Source organism: Loxodonta africana, chromosome 19, assembly GCF_030014295.1.
Source record: "Loxodonta africana isolate mLoxAfr1 chromosome 19, mLoxAfr1.hap2, whole genome shotgun sequence".
In the NCBI taxonomy this organism is placed as follows: domain Eukaryota; kingdom Metazoa; phylum Chordata; class Mammalia; order Proboscidea; family Elephantidae; genus Loxodonta; species Loxodonta africana.
Genome location: NC_087360.1, coordinates 59,653,829 through 59,668,192, shown reverse-complemented (window position 1 = coordinate 59,668,192; position 14,364 = coordinate 59,653,829).

Genomic DNA, 14,364 nt, shown 5'->3' with positions numbered 1-14,364 from the left:
TCACAACGTTATCCATACTTTGTTAAGATCCACACAGCCGAATGCCTTTGCATAGTCAATAAAACACAGGTAACATCTTTCTGGTATTCTCTGGCTTCGGCCAAGATCCATCTGACAGCAGTGACACCCCTCATTCCATGTCCCCTTCTGAATCCAGCTTGAATTTCTGGAAATTACCTGTTGATGTACTGCTGCAATGGTTTTTAATTATAGTCTGCAAAATTTTACTTGTGTGTGATATTAATGATATTGCTCAATAATTTCCACATTATGTTGAATCACCTTTCTTTGGAATGGGCACAAATATGGATCTCTTCCAATCAGTTGGCCAGGTAGCTGTCTTCCATATTTCCTGGCACAGACTAGTGAGCACCTCCAGAGCTGTATCCATTTGTTAAAACATCTCAGTTGGTATTCTGGCGTTTCCTTTTCACCAATGCCTTTAGTGCAGCTTGGACTTCTCCCTTCAATATCACTGGTTCTTGATCATACACTATCTCCTAAAATGGTTGAACATTGACCAATTCTTTTTGGTACAATGACTCCATGTATTTCTTCCATCTTCTTTTGATGCTTCATGCATCGTTCAATAATAATTTGCCCATAGAATCCAAATAAAATTGCAACTCGAGGCTTGATTTTTTTCTTATGTAGGTATATAGTTCTTATACCTATATTTGGGAGAGAATGAAAACCAGGAGTCACATGTCCAAAGATTAAATCCCACTTCTCCTCTTTACTATGTATCTTTGGACAAATCATATAGCAGTCTGAGCTTTCATTTCTTCATTTATAAAATTAGAATAATAATTAAGCATACCTCACAGGTTTATTGCAAGATAAATAATGTATGCTAAAAGTTTTCAGAAAAGGCTATAAAAAATGTAAGAAACTATTAACAGCGGCATTCACACTTGTGCTTATATGTTCTCTAGCAGGAAATTACAATAGTCCTATCTGCCATTTCTAGCTACATCCCTGCTCTTATAGAGTTTTGCCAAGTCTTTATATATGAAAAAGGGATTTGAAGATAAGAGAATGTCATAATGGAAAAATATATATATCCTGTTTTGATCTTCAGCTATCTAAGTTCTGTTTCCAGCTTTAAAAAACTACCTAGATCTAATAAACATCTCCCTGATATACAGGAAACAGCAACTCTTTTGCCTGGCTTTCAGGCTCTCCAAAGTCTAGCTCCACCCTATTATTGCAATCTTATTTTCCACTCTTTTCTCATATGAATCACTAAAGCCTTTCCGCCTACTGGTCTTCTCTACATGGACATGTTCCTATTGCCTCTACTGGACTCTTCATGACATTGCTGGAGCCTGCGGTCACCTGCTGTCCTCACTGTCGTAACTATGTAGCATCACACAGTCATCTGTGGTTGTTGTTGTTGCCATTGTCATTGCTGCTGCCAGATTCAAGAGCCTATGAGTTGCTTATTCCTGAGGCTGTGGACAGACACTGCTGTCACTGTGACAGCTAAAAGCAGAGTCAAATAAAGATTTCTTCCTTCTTCCATTCTTTTACATCCTGTAAATGTAAATTTACATTCATGCCAATGCCTCCTACTGGCAGAATGCACCTGGAAATCTTCTTGGTATGAGGTCTTAGAAATGCAATTCTCCGAATTCCAGCTCCCGTGAGACAGAAGAGAGTGCTGAAGGTCACATATGAAGCTGAAAGCATTTTGGTCAAATTGCCGAGTGTTAAAATCAATATTTGACTAAAGTTAGAGTAGTATCCTCATAGAATGAAATTCTGAGATACAGAATCAATCTGAAATATTATCCAAAAAATAAATTATTATTACTTCTTACCATTAGAAGTTTTGTAGTAAATTTTATAAGTTTAATATTATAGGGCAGGAACAATAATAGTTTGCTAAATAGATGGTCACTGTTAATTAAAGTCTGTAAAGGAAAGGGGCAGAATATTTGGGAGTTTCTCATTTTTCTCTCTCACTTTCTTCCTTTCCACATTTTCTATGGTTATAAAATACATTTGGATGGAAGATTGTTATGAACTGAATTGTGTCCACAAGAAAGATATGTGGAAATTTTCATCTGTGAAAGTGACATTTTTTGGAAATAGGGTCTTGGAAAGTGTTATCCATTAAGTTATCATGAGCTCATGCTACAGTAAGGTGGACCCTAATTCTATATGACTGATGTTCTGATAAAAGAGAAGATAGAGACAGAGAGAAGACGGCCATGTGAAGATTCAGCTACAGGCCAGGGAACACAAAGGAACTGCTGGGGCTACCGGAAGCTGGAAGAGACGAGAAAAGACTTTGCCCTGAGAAAAGAGAGAGAGGATAGCCTTGCCAGCGCCATGATTTGGACTTCTAGTCCTCAGAGCTGTGAGACAAGAAATTTATGTTCTTACAAGCCACCCAGCTTGTAGTATTTTGCAGCCGCAGCCCAGGAAACTCATACAAAGATGATTTATCACGACTGTCATAGTAGATGATACTGGAGTTTTTTCTCCTCCTGAAGTTTTCTGTTTACAAAGATGATAGTCTGCTTTGAATTCCTCTTCACAAAATATGAAGAAATCACAAACAGCACTTTGTCGTAGAAAATTCATGGCCTAAATGGAAATAAATGATAAAAATTAAACACAGGTTTCCCAGATTTATTGATGTTTTGAATGTTAGGACACCAATAAATCCCATTCAGATTGTTATTACCGTATAATCTCCATTATTCTGTTTTGTATTATTATTTAAATGTTTAGGAGAATGTGCTGCCTCAAAAAGTATGCAAGTATTCTTTCTAAAGTTACCAACTAATATACTGTCTCTTAAATTTGTTTAACTATCAATCATTTTCTCTGCTTAACAGTTTGAAATTATGCAACAATTTTTATATAAAACTAGCAGCTTTCACAAATATTAATTACCACAACATTTTACTGATAGAATTTCAACAGGTAAAGCACATAAAGGGACTTTTCACTCCAAGTTACAGCTAGAATGTTTAACTTGTGTGAAAGTGAACATCTACATATTAATAAATTCAGATGCTCTGCCATGTACATATAAATATAAAAAATTATAAATAACATTAAATATGCTGTTAATCTATGGGATCACATGACCATTGACTGCACACAACTCCAGAGTTGCCAGAAATGAGACTGAAGTCAGCATGGGGCTATTCGACTTTCCAGAGACCCCAGTCAAGGCCAAATAACAGATTTTGGCAGACTATCAAGGCTGAAGCTAACCTTTCATGTATCATAAGCTGTGAGTGAATTTTATGTTCTGTTTTATTTTCTTTTACCCAAAAACAAAAAGGCAGAAAAACTTCACTTGAGCACATATCTGCCTGAATTGGCTGCACTAAGCAAGAGCAGCTTGCTGATGAAGCCAAGGCAATTTCCTCCCCTAAAGAAAAGCCAGGCTCCATAAGAAGAACCTGGCTTCAGTTCCAATCCAGCAGGCAGTTCCCTGGCTGTCCTCAGGCCTTTTACACGCACCACTGGCAGCTCAGCATCTAGATCGAAGCTTGCAGTGTACTTGCTCAAGTTTTCAAGCCAGGAAAATTTTCTTGGTGGAATACAAAAGAGTCAGGCATAAAAGGCTAACCCGTGTGCGTCTGACAAAACCATTTGTGAAACCTGAACAACCAGCTGCAAAGATCTTCTCAAGATTCCCTTTCCTTTCCTCCCACCAGCCCCTTATCAGCCTCTCTTTTTAATAAGAAAAAAAAAAATTATTTGGGGAAGGCATTCTTGGGAAGCATCCTTAGAAGAAGGCAAAAGATCTGCTGGGAAAAGCAGTTGAAGTTATTGATCTTCTCTTATTTGCATTTGAGGCTTCACATTCTTCCAGTTTGATCTGAGAGGGCTTTCCAATGCTGTTGACCTCCTGCTTGGTTGGGCACTGACCCACACTGCTCTTGAAATTGAGCCAGGGCCTTCCCATTGAATACCCCTCCCATCCCCAGCAGTTCCCACTAAGAGAACATAAAACCTCTTTGAGTAAGAAAAAGAAGCCCCCAGAGACTTAGGGGTTGGGGAGCAGGAAAGCAACTCTGCTAAATTGCCCTAGTTGGCAAACTGGCCTGTGGACCATATCTAACCAGCCACCTGCTTTTATATGGTCCACAAACTAAGAGTGGCTTTTACATTTTTAATGGTTGAACATTTTTAAATGGTTGAAGAACATCAAAGCAAGAATAATATTTTATAACACATGAAAATTCTATGAAATTCAAATTCCAGTGTTCATAAACAAAGTTGGATTGGGTCACAGACATGCCCGTCCATTCAGACATCGTCTGTGGCTGCTTTTGCTCTACAACAACAGAGTTGAGCAGCTGTGACAGAGACTTTATGGCTAGCAAAACCAAAAATATTTACCATCTCTTCCTTTACAGTAAAAGCTTGCTGGCTTCTACCCTTAGAGACTGTGGGGCAGTACTTCACATTTGAGACCTAGTCCTTTGAACTTCAGCCATTATTATTAGCTGGTATCCAAACCACTACTCCCCCAGGCACCGTAGCTTCAAAGGACTCCTCTCAAATCAAGGGCTAATGTCTCAATTCATCCCATGCCATGGGATAGCCTTGGAGATGGCCTAAGTGCCATTTCTTGAGTATAGATGATGATGATGATGGTGATAATGATGATGAAGGAGATGATAATGCCAAAGAAGAAAAAGGAAATGAAAAAAAATATTTAAGAAGGTACTAATGATAAAAAAAAAAAAAAAAATTTTTTTTTTTTTTTTTAAATGATAGCACTTATGAGGCACTGGGGGATCAATGGTAGGATACTTGCCTCCCATGCAGGAGACCTGAACTCACTTTAGCACAGCCTCTGCCCATCAGTGGCATCTTGTATGCTACTATGATGCTACAGTTTGCAGCCAAACATTCACACTGAGACAGAAGAAAGGCCTCGAGATCTACTTCTGAAAATCGGCCAGTGAAAACCCTATGGATCTCGACAGTACGATTCGTAACTGATCATTTGGAAGGCTCAGGACTGAGCAGTGTTTCGTTCAACTGTGCCTGAGTTGCCGTGAGTTGGGACTGATGGCAGCTAACAGCAACAACAATAATGGCACTCAAGATTTGCTGGTACTGTGCTAGATCTCTTACATTCCTCATCCCAGTTAATCATCACACCACTCTTTTGAGACCAATACTATTATCATCCCCGTTTTACAGATGAGAACACTAAACCTTGGAGAAGTACAGTATAGTAAATTGGTCAAGGTAACACATAGAATGGTGGTAGTCAGTTACAGCCCAGTTTACTAACTCCAGAGCCTGAATCTAAAATCTATGTCAGACTGCCTCTCGTGGTACCTTCTGAGTCCCAAGAAGCTTTGAGACTTCTTTGTTGCAACTTGGATTGATTTTGTTCAACTAGACTGCTTACCCAGCAGTCTACGTGGGGAGGTGGGGTGGATTGAGAGTGCTCAATAATAGAGAATGGTGATTCTTAAGCTATTTTCTCAGAAACCTTATTAAGGGGAAGAAGAAAAATGTAGAAGTAAATATCGATCATCCACAACAACCCCAGTGTCAAGTTACCCAATTTCCAAACCAAAATGTCAGACATAGCCATTGATTTCCAATACGTAGAACACAGGTCCCTGGGTGGACCTCAGAGTCTTTGCAATAGAATCCATCTACACATCAAGAATCAACTTAGGTGAACGAATAATGCTCTATACTTGTAAATAAATTTTTTAATAAATGTAAATGCTTTGGGGTTTATACAAGAAATTCACTTTAAATGGATGACTGAATTTACAGTACCTTTTGTCATTATGGAAACCCTGGTGGTGTAGTGGTAACCAAAATGTTGGCAGTTCGAATTCTCCAGGCACTCCTTGGAAGCCCTATGGGGCAGTTCTACTCTGTCCTATAGGGCCACTATGAGTCAAATCAACTCATCGGCAACAGGTTACAGGTTTGTCATTATGGAGACCCTGAGTTAACACACACGCTACCACCCACGGGCACCTTGGAAGAAAGGCCTGGCCATCTACTTCCAAAAAATCAGCCAATGAAAACTCTATGGAGGGCAGTTCTACTTTGACACAGATGGGGTCGCCGTGAGTTGGAATCAACTCAATGGCAACTGGTTTTCTGGTTTTTTATCATTATGCCTCTATTTTACAATCAACAGTTACTTAAATCGGATATCTTCATGCTGAAAAGTGGTTGGAGACCACTACTGCAACATTTGGTCTGACAATGAAAGGGAATGTTTGAAGTTGGTACTTTCCAAATAAATCCAGAGTATATGGGCATGAGATTCGAAGCCCCTCCATTTCCATGAATTTTTCCAAATGGAACTATCTAGCTCTGCCTATGTATATTCACAAGAAGTGAATACAGAGCAAATTTATTTGGAGTTCCAACCAGAAGTTTATTCTAAACCAAAAACCCATTGCCTTCAAGTCAATTCTGACTCCTAGTGACCCTATAGGACAGAGTAGAACTGCCCCATAGGGTTTCCAAGGAGCTGCTGGTGGATTCGAACTGCTGACCTCTTGAACAGCCCCCAAGCTCTGAACTACTGTGTCACCAGGGCTTCCAAGTTTATTCTGGAAACATTTTTTTTTTAGTCAACAATCAAGTGGGTACTTGCTAGCATATACTCTCTGTTTTCTAACATTGAATGGCTGCCTGGAGCTGCAGTGAGTTCCCTGTCACTAGGAGTACCTTTTTTAAAAGGCTATAACCATTTATCGGGGTAACTGCAGATGGGATTTCTACTCTGAATGGAAGATTAGCCTCAAAATTCTGATAACCTTTAAGGTTCTTTCTGATTCAAAGTCTATTATTCTATGATAAGGCCCAGGACATTTTTCTGGGACTGCTCCAGAGAAAATTTAATAACTCCAGGTACACAATGGCTCTTGTTCATCATTCGCCTGTTGCTGCTGCCTGTCGCCCTTGCTTTCCATTAAGTTTGCAAAGAGTAAAAGATTTGGCTTCTGGGCTGCAATTTAATATGTGTGCAAAAGTGATACGAGGATCCTGCCATTAAGAGAGTTGTACTCCAAGGAACAGGACGTGCTTTATTAGCTCCTCATCAAGTAAGCAAGGGAAGCTTTCAAGCTTCCAAAAGAACCCTGTCTCAGTGGCGACAGAGAGAGATCATTTCATCTATGGGAGCAGAAATCTAACGGGGGACAATGAACACCTCTGTTCCACATGAGAAAGGGTGGAGGTGTCTTCTCTGCTATCACAGCTATTTTCAGTGAGGGAGAAAATCTCCTCATGAGGGAATGGATGACAGCAAGGTGACTTGAGAGGCCTTCTAAAACTCCACATCCTTCCCCAACAACGTTCCGGTACATTCGACTCTATAAGAACATGCATACCCCTTCTTCCAGAGAATTTCTTTTGTTTAAAAAAAAAAAAAGTTATTGATAATACCAAAAAAAAAACTGTAGTTGCTCTCAAGTCATGGCAACTAACTCCATGTGTGTCAGAATAGAATTGTGCATCACAGGTTTTTCAATGGCTGATTTTTCAGAAGTAGATCGCCAGGCCTTTCTTGGAAAGTACCTCTGAGTGCACTCAAACCACCAGCCTTTGGGCTAGCAGCCAAGTGCTTAACCATCTGGGCCACCCTGGGACTCCTATTGGTAGTAGTGCGCTCCATATCTCAACACACTGGTGCAGAAAAAGTTGAGAAAAATTATAATAGGTGGGCGTGCATGCGGATGAAAGGGGTGGTGGATATTTGGTGTTATTGCATACAGTGAAAGGTAGAGGCTGTGAAGAGATAGGGTTAGAAAATTAGTCTGATGCTTAGTCATGAAGGGCCTTGTGTGCTAGTAAAAGCAAGTTACACACTATTATAGCAACCCTAGGAGAACTGCCCCATAGAGTTTCCAAGGAGCACCTGGTGGATTCCAACTGCCAACTTTTTGGTTAGCAGCCATAGCACCTAACTACTATGCCACAAGCGTTTCCTTATAGCTATCAGGGAGCCAATAAAGACTTACAAGGAGGGAAATGATTTACTAAGACACTTTTTGTATGTGGATCAGTCAACCACTGACTGGGAGTATATACTTTGAGGCCACAAAGGCTTCTGAAGCCACAGGAAGAGAGTGGAGCCCTGGTGGTTAAGAGCTTGGCTGCTAACCAAAAGTTTGGCAGTTTGAATCCACCAATCACTCTTTGGAAACCCTATGGGGCAGCTCTACTCTGTCCTAATAGGGTTGCTATGAGTCGGAATCGACTCGATGGCAACGGGTTTGGCTTTTGTTTTTTTTAGGGTATACATGGTTGATGAGAACATGGGAGATATGAGACCACCAAAAGGAATAGAACATATGAGGAGTTTGCAGAGAATCATGAACCCATGAGTGAGACCAGACAACAACAATGAAACAGGTATAAGAGCAATGAGGAAATTAGTGAGACATAGAAGCCAAGAGAGATGCCATCAAAGCAACACAAAGTACCGCCTTCCTTTCATTCGATCGCTACTTCCTCTTTGTGGAACAGGGGGGAAGGAGCAGTGCTGGAATCTGGGAAAACCCAAATCAAAAGTGACTACTCCTTGGATGTCAATTTCATTTTTGAAACTGAGGAGAAGAAAGCTGACAGGGAGACATGGGATGGTGAAATTAACATGGCATTGGTCTTTGTGGCAAAGGACTGAGTTCTTACTATCTGACCCTCCCTGTGTGACCTTGGAGAAGTCACTCACTTCTCTCAGCCTTCCCTACCTCACCTGTAAATTGAGGGTGTTGGATGATATGTTCTCTGCAGATCCTTCTAGTTCAAGTAAGCTCCATTTCTTTGAGGAATGAAGTTATCAGTTGTCTCCCCAACCCATCTGAACCAACAATTACCATTCCCTCCAGTGCCAGAAATATATCAATTAAATGTAGGTAGCAAACTATTCCAAATAATTGAACATTTCTTTTTCTGCCTTAAACCTACTATAATCTGCAGGCCCCAAGTCACATCTGGCTCCCAGTACTAAAACTATAATTCTTTGTTCTTCCTGATCAAAAGCATGGATGTTTCTCTTGGGCCACTCTGAAAGTCAGCTTAGAACATTCTTAAAAGTATTGAATGAATCACTAGGCTCTTCCAAGCTTCGTTTTGGGAAATGTGCAGCTTTAGGACACAGAGGAACATTTCGCACGTGCCTTAGTGAAATGGGGCCCATTGACATCCCAGGGACCAGAGTAGGACACTGTTATTGAGGCCCCTTCTTGCCCCTCCTCTACCAGGAGTACTAGCTCTGTTCTCCCAAAAGATACTGTTGTGCAATAACCATACCCCATCAGAAGATATTCTAGTCCAAAGCCACACACACACATCTAAAGTTACTTCAGTCCAAATCTCTCCTATGTTCAAAGTACTCCAGACCACAGAAAAGGAAAAACTAGTTTTTGAAAAAAAAAAAAAAGAAAAAGACCTATTAACTACAGATAAAGACAGCCCTTCTAAAGAAGCCTCTAATCATTTGTTCAAATAACTAAGCTATTTCTGCATAAAGGTGCGTAAAAGAACAAACGTGACCTGAAGCAACAAGACTGGGGAGTGGAGCCAGGGCTACGTGTATTTCTCCCATTGCTTCTTCCTGCATGTGGATTACCAGTAAATGGCAGAATCTTGTTTTAAGATATTGAACACGGTGCCTTTTGTACCACAATATTACAAGGGCTTAACACCAAGACGTGTCAATTATCCATTCTGTTGATGGAGGCTATAATATGCATAATAGCTGGCTGAAGAACTATCGTAGTCTAAAGAGAGTTCAACGGCAGGAACCACCAGTTCAGCCCACCCATCAGTCTTGATATGTGTTATTACCACCTCCATTTTCCAGCATCCTTTGAATAGTTCAGTGGCTTTTGTCCTCTCTTCCCAGCTGGAAACGTATCAGTGAGTGCAACCTGTTAGGGAGAGGACATCACGGCAAATAGCAGCAGAGAAGGACAAGGTATGTGATAATATCTGTGAGTTGAGATTGTCTATATGTCTTAGGCTGGGTTCTCTAGAGAAGCAAAAGCAGTGAAGTGTATATATATATGTGTGTGTGTGTGTATGTGGGTATATATATATGTATATATACACCAAAAAAACCCACACCCACTGCTGTTGAGCTGATTCCAACTCATAGTGACCCTATAGGACAGAGTATAACTGCCCCATAGAGTTTCCAAGGAGCACCTGGTGGATTTGAACTGCCGACTTCTTGGTTAGCAGCCGTAGCACTTATCCACTATGCCACCAGGGTTATGTATAAAATAGAGAGAGAGATTTATCTCAAAGAAATTGCTCAGGTGGTTGTAGAGGCTGGCAAGTCCCATGTCTGCAGATCAGGTATCAGGCTGGAGGCTACTCCTGACTCCTGGAGCTGCAGGGATTAATGAACCCAAGATCTGTAGGTTAGACCACAGGCTGCTGGCTCAGAAGCTGCAGAGACTGACAAATCCCAAGACTAGGAGGTAACGTGGCAGACCGCTGACTCAGGTCCCAAGAACTAGAGGTCAGATGATGACAAGGTGGATGCAGGATCTAGAGCAAGCAATAGCCAACAAGCTTGCCAGAATATCCATATATATTGGATGCAGGCCACACCCCCAAGGAAACTCCCCTTAAAACTGATTGGCTGATCACCTCAGATCATATCAAGGAGGTGATTACGTGTATCACAAAATAGAGGATAACTACATCATTACATAACTGCCAAACTACATGATTACATAACTGCCAAACTACATCATTACATTAACTGCAAAACCACTGAAAATCATGGCCCAGCCAAGTTGGCCCACACAACCTTAACCATCACAACCTACACACAGTACCGCTGGCCCCATCTGCTACTGTCCCCATTGCCCCATATTGCCACTCCCATCTCTAAGGGCTCACCAGTCACTACCGCTACTTCTACAGACTACAAGCCTGTGCCTAATTGCCACTACCTACAAACCACTCCTATGGACATTGCAGTGAAAAAACAAAAAAACACCTCCTCACACCAGAGCCCCCTTCCTAGACACAGCTGAGTTGTGTAAGGCCTGAGTGTCTAGCTTCTCCAGTAAGATCAGATCGACTACTAAGGCTCACATCTCTGTTTTCGTCTGGCACATCCCTAAATATAAGTCCCTTCAGTCTTTTAGTCTCTATCCTCATCAAGGGCTGTACTTCTTCCCAAGCCTAACCAATAGCACAAACCTTTCCAGTTCATTCTGGAATCCCAGTTCTTGATTATTTCATTCCCCCATAGCTATATGCCAAAAAACCAAACAAACCAGATGCCATCAAGTCGACTCCAACTCATGGGAACCGCATGTGTGTCAGAGTTGAACTGTACTCCAGAGGGTTTTCATTGGCTGACTTTTTGGAAGTAAATCACAGGTCTCTCCTCCAAGGTACCTCTGGGTGGACTCAAACCTCCAATCTTTCGGTTACCAGCTGAGTGAGTTAGCTGTTTGCACAGCCCAAAGACTCCGTCTATCTGCCAATAGCTCACAAATCTATTTCACTAAGATGGCTCTTCTGAGCTCCAGACACATGCATAGCACTTGCTGGACATTTTATTTGTGTTTGAGCAGCCTACAAGCATCACCAACAGAATAATCCAGAAATGATTCATCACCTCTGCCCCGAAGTCAGCTCCTCCTACCGTGTCACAGTCACAATAAATGGTACCATCATTGCTCAAGCCAGCAACCTGAGAGTCATCCTTGATAGACAGCTGCTCTTCACACCTGCTCTTACTTCACTACATCCAGTCAATACCCAAATATCTGTTCTGCCTCCTAAACCTCTCCCGAGTCCGTTTGCTTCTCTCTGCTTCCATTGCTAACTAATCTATATGGATCACCACAATCTCTCACCAGTACTACTGCCAGAGCCTCCTAATTGATTTCCCCATGTCCACACTTGTCCCCTACAATTCACCCTCTATCTTGAAAGTGATTTTCTTAAAAAAAAAAAAAAAAGTCTACATTATTTTTTTCTGTTTAAAACCCATCAGTAGCATCCCATGGTCTTTGGACTATATCCAAATTCTTCATATGGCCTTAAAAAACCTCAGTGACTCCTACCTAGCTCTCTGGCCTCAACCCTCCCTAGTCTTTCCTCTCTTGGCTTCTGCAATTCTAGCCTTCTTTCATTTTCTCAATTTTCACCTTCAACAGCAAGTCCCAAAGGAGGCTTTCCTTGTATTTCATTTTATAATGCAAGTTCCATATTTTACATCCGTGTCTCTGGCACCTCGAACTGTGACAGACACTCAGTAAATATGTGCTGAAAGAACATATGCAGGAATAAATGAAGGAATTTAACCCTTTGAAAGTGTCTTTGCCCTCTAATGGTTGCTGTTTCTAGTGAAATTTGGTGTCTGTTGAAAACTGTGTTTGCTAGAACCAAGTTTTCCTTGACTGGTCTGGCCTGTTAAGAACTTGCAGTCGGGGTGACCATTTATTTAATTTATCATCTAAAGCAAGACACTTTTGAGAGTAAAAGTAAAAGTAGGTGCTAAAAACAGTTAAAATTACATTTTTGAATACATTATTTATTGACAAACATACTGGATTTGTTATATTGGTGGAAAATAGTTCCGTTTGAAGATAAAATTATTTATAAATTTCAATATAAAAGCTTCAATAATATAATTTAATTTCAATAATAAAAGCTTCCATTTCAAAAGTAAAAAATATTTTCAAAGTTAAAATTATTTCTAAAAAATAATAGAAATCCATACATTAAGACAAAAAAATGATTTCTATATCATCTGAGTATCAGAAAATAACATAATCATAATAATTATCCTTTGTACATATTCATATGCTTAAATCAGTTTTTAAGATAAATCTGTCTCAAATGCCATGTCACTGATTTTTTTTTAATAAGGTCTTATTTTTAATGCTTTCACAAAATTGACTACAGTCATCTTCAAGGTTGCATTTAATGGTTAATAATATGAAATTGTTGACACATTCCATTGAATCTTATCTGTAAACCACAATATTTTTAATTGAGTAAATACTTTAGGATCAAATTCCACTAAATGGAGGACTGTCCTCAATGTTAATTTTTGTCACTTTAAGATGTATAAATATTTCAGCCCAACTATTTTCCCAGGCACTTTTTTTTGACCTCCATTCAAAGCAGCTTTTTTGACAAATACTTTAATAAGCCAAAACATCAAACCCATTGCCTGATCCTTTTGAAGATTAGGCTGTAATAAGATGCTGCGATGTTGTAGGTCTTCTCAATTTCATTCCATTCTGGAACTGAATATATATCCTCTAAATGAAAGGTAGGAACTCCCACAAGTTGACTTTTCCAGAGTGAAACCATAGAATATCAAAATGAACTCTCGTTCGCCCTTCAAACTCTCATTGTTTAATTTGTTCAGTTTCTCCCTTGCTCCTGTGCCCATAAACTTTGTTTCCCTGCTTGCAAAATTTGTTTTCAATCACGGCAACATTGCAATTTGCTAAAAGTTTTCAAAGCTAAAGGTTTTTAGTGTTCTGTGCAGCAAATGCTTTTTTAAAGATTTTCAACTGGTTTTGGGCAAAATGCAACTAAAATCGAGAGGACTCGTTTCCAAAAACTGTCAAAATCAATACAGAGCTTGACTTACAGAGACTCAGATCTTTCTAAAATCCAGTCGGTGGCAAGTAACAAGAAAGGAAGCACATATTGCCATACCAAACTTTTTTTTGTTTTTTGTTTTGTTTATTAATTCAAAATCGACTGCATCAAAACAATTTTGCAGTTCAGTTATTCCGAAATAACTGAAATCATCCGTACATTGTGACACCTGTAGCTTCTGTTTTGATAGTATCAGAACTTGTTTGGACACAAATAAGAACTTCCGGTCTACCGCAACCAACACCAAGTACAGCTCTGCTCCATACCAAAACTAAAAAGCCCATTGTCGTTGAATCAGCTCCAACTCATGGCGACTCCCTGTAGTACAGAGTGGAACTGCTCCACAGGACTTTCTTGGCTGTAATTTTAATGGAAGCAGGTTGCCAGGACTTTCTTCTGCAGTGCCACCTGATAAGTTCAAACCACACCACCGTTAATTAGTAGTTTATAACACCCAGGGACCTTTCTGCTACATACTTCCTTAATTTAGTAAGAACATTAGTCGGTCCACAACACTGGGTACCATCAGACTTTGCACTGTCAATGCAAACACAAATAATTGTATCTTCAACACTGAACTTCATAATCGCACTGACAAGAGCATTCACAACAATGTCAAGATTTTGCCTTCAGGAGCATGAACTTTCAAAAGCTATACTTTGATATCGTGAATTGGATTTAAAAAAAAATGAAACTTATTGGAATAAACTGATTTTCTATTTGAAGTATTTGATGACACTTTAT